The 2,500-nt window shown below is 46.6% G+C and overlaps 1 protein-coding gene across 1 annotated transcript in view; it reads left to right on the plus strand.

The window, feature by feature from the left end:
* The window catches only part of LOC113815654 (uncharacterized), a gene marked incomplete in the record, with an annotated part of 71,403 nt that overhangs the window by 45,601 nt on the left and 23,302 nt on the right, over window positions 1–2,500 (plus strand).

The following is a 2,500-nucleotide window of genomic DNA, read 5'->3' on the forward strand; positions in this document are numbered from 1 at the left end:
CCCGCCCAGCTGCTGTTGTTGTCGTCCAGTCTCGGCCGGCGCTCCCGCTCTCGCTCTTGTTTTCGTGTCATTCGTCGTCTTCTCTTTCTCGTTCTCCGCTTTTTCTTTTTCTTTGTGTTGCGTTTTTCACTTTTTCTTTTTTTTTTTTTTGGTCTTGTGTTGTGTTTTTCTTTTTTATTTTCTCTTTCTCTTTCTCTTTCTCTTGCTGTTACGCTTTTCTCTTCTTCTTTTTTTGTATTTCTATTTTATGTTGTACTTTTCTATTTCTTCTTATCTTTCTCTTTTTGTGATTTTCTGTCTTTTTCTTTCCATTCTCTTTTTGTTGCGATTTTCTCATATTTTCTTTTCTTTCTATTTTCTCTTCCTTTGCCGTTCCTTCTTCCTTTTCCTTGGCACTTTCTCTCTTCCTTAGTTTCCTCGCACTTCTCCTTTCGTCTGTCTGTCTGAGAGAGTGGGTGGTAGGAGGACCAATAACACGTACACAAAGAGAGGGAGAGAAGGGGATTAAAGAGAGAGAGAGAGAGAGAGAGAGAGAGAGAGAGAGAGAGAGAGAGAGAGAGAGAGAGAGAGAGAGAGAGAGAAAGTGTTCATAGATAGCCTATACGCTTTCATAATCCGTCGTTTAAGCCCGCCGCCGGGCCGCCCACCGCTAAGCCGCCCACCGCTGACCTGGCCCGTGTAACTGGACGCAGGTTGGAAGCCTTACGAGAGGGCGGGGGCGGGGTGGAGGGTGGGGGCGGGGAGACGACCTTCTCCCTCTCCCCATTGCGTGCTATATGGACCCTCCTAACTATGCGTGCTATATGATACCCACTCTGCTTGTGTGTGTTATATGGACCCCCCCTAAAGTGCGTGTTATATGGACCCCCCCTAAAATGCGTGTTATGTGAACTTCCCTCTTCCTCCGGGTGTGATATTTGGACCCCCTGTGCTTTGTGGAACCTCTATGAACCTCCTCTTTTCTCTCCTGGGTGACGTGGACCCTGCTACACCCCCCTTCCCTTCTTTCTAGGTGTTTTCTTGACCTTCCTGCCTCCTAGGTGTTTCTTAGCCCCCCAACTATGTCTCATAGTTGATTTCCTTACCACCCCCCTCCGTCCACTCTGGGTCTGTTTTTCGTGTCCTCTCATCTAGATGTGATTTTTCCCTCCCGTCCCTCTCCCCTCCTCTCTCCTCTCCCTTCTCCTCTCCCTTCTGCTCCCCTCCCCTCCCCTCCCTCCTCCCTCCCTCCCCCCGCTCGTCTCCTACTCCGTGTGTGGATCGTACCAAGCACCCCCCCTCCACCCCCCTACGTTTGTCTTTACCCCCCCCTCTACCACCACCACGCCCCACCTAAGATCTGTTCTTTACCATTGTCCTCCAAGGTTGGGTCCTCCCCAACTCCCCCCTTCCTCCATCCCCCCTCTGGGGATGAGGTCCCCCCCCCTCCTCCACCTTTCCCCCCACTACAAGAAGTTCTGGATTTTCTCTTCTTTCTTGCTCCTATAATTGTAAATATGATAGAAAAAAATGGATTGAATATTGTTTATAAGTCCGTGAACGCATTAGTGTTTTTTAGGGAAGCAATATCTGGTTGTTTACGGTAATTATGAATGCTGTTTATCACATTTATTGTTGAAAGAAAAAAGGTAAAACGAGATTTTCTTTTCTAAATTTCCCCCACCAAAAAAAAAAAAAAAAAAAAAATCCTTTGTAATATGCCCTTCAGGAAATGCAGGAATTAAAAGAGTCCAAATGAGGAAGATTTTCTGCCGTGTCATTCGGTCCACAGGTGGCGCGTGACGTCACGATCTGGCGGGCTGCATAAATAGAGGAAGATCGGGAAGCGCACTCGTTGATTCACTTTTTTTTCTTTCTTTCTTACTTTCTCTGTTTATTTCTTTCGTTTTTTTATCTTGAGGATTGAGGGGGAGATTTACGCGTTTGTTTGTTTGTTTATTTTACGTTATTTGAGATTTTTTAGGAGAGACAGACAGGCACTCGGAATTGTTCATCTCATTTTGTTTTTAAGTAGATAGAGAGTGACACACAGACATACATACATACATACAGACAGACAGACAGACACAGACAGATGGACGGACAGACAGACGGACAGACAGAAAGAGTGAGAGACAGACAGAGTACTCTGACAGACAGACAGAGAGAGAGAGTGACAGACCCACAGACACAGACAGAAAGAGTGACAGACAGACAGACAGACAGATAGACAGACGGAGAATGTGTCGGTCTAGAATGTTTTATATCATTGATATTTTTTCGGGGAGAGGGAGGTGGGGTCAGTAGCCACGGGGGGGGGGGGGGTGATGTAGGGGGGAAAAGGGGGAGGAAAAAAAAGAATAAAAGGAAAAAAAAGAAGCTATTTTGAATGTGTTGCAGAGCGGCTTCCTCGTGTTGCAAGAGGAAGATGCTCGCTCAAGATGGAAAGTTAAACGGTGTCATTACGTTGATATTGCAATCACGGGCGGGATTGCCTCTGTCAGACGTGATGCGGGCACGT

The sequence above is a fragment of the Penaeus vannamei genome, chromosome 24, assembly GCF_042767895.1.
Source record: "Penaeus vannamei isolate JL-2024 chromosome 24, ASM4276789v1, whole genome shotgun sequence".
NCBI lineage: Eukaryota > Metazoa > Arthropoda > Malacostraca > Decapoda > Penaeidae > Penaeus > Penaeus vannamei.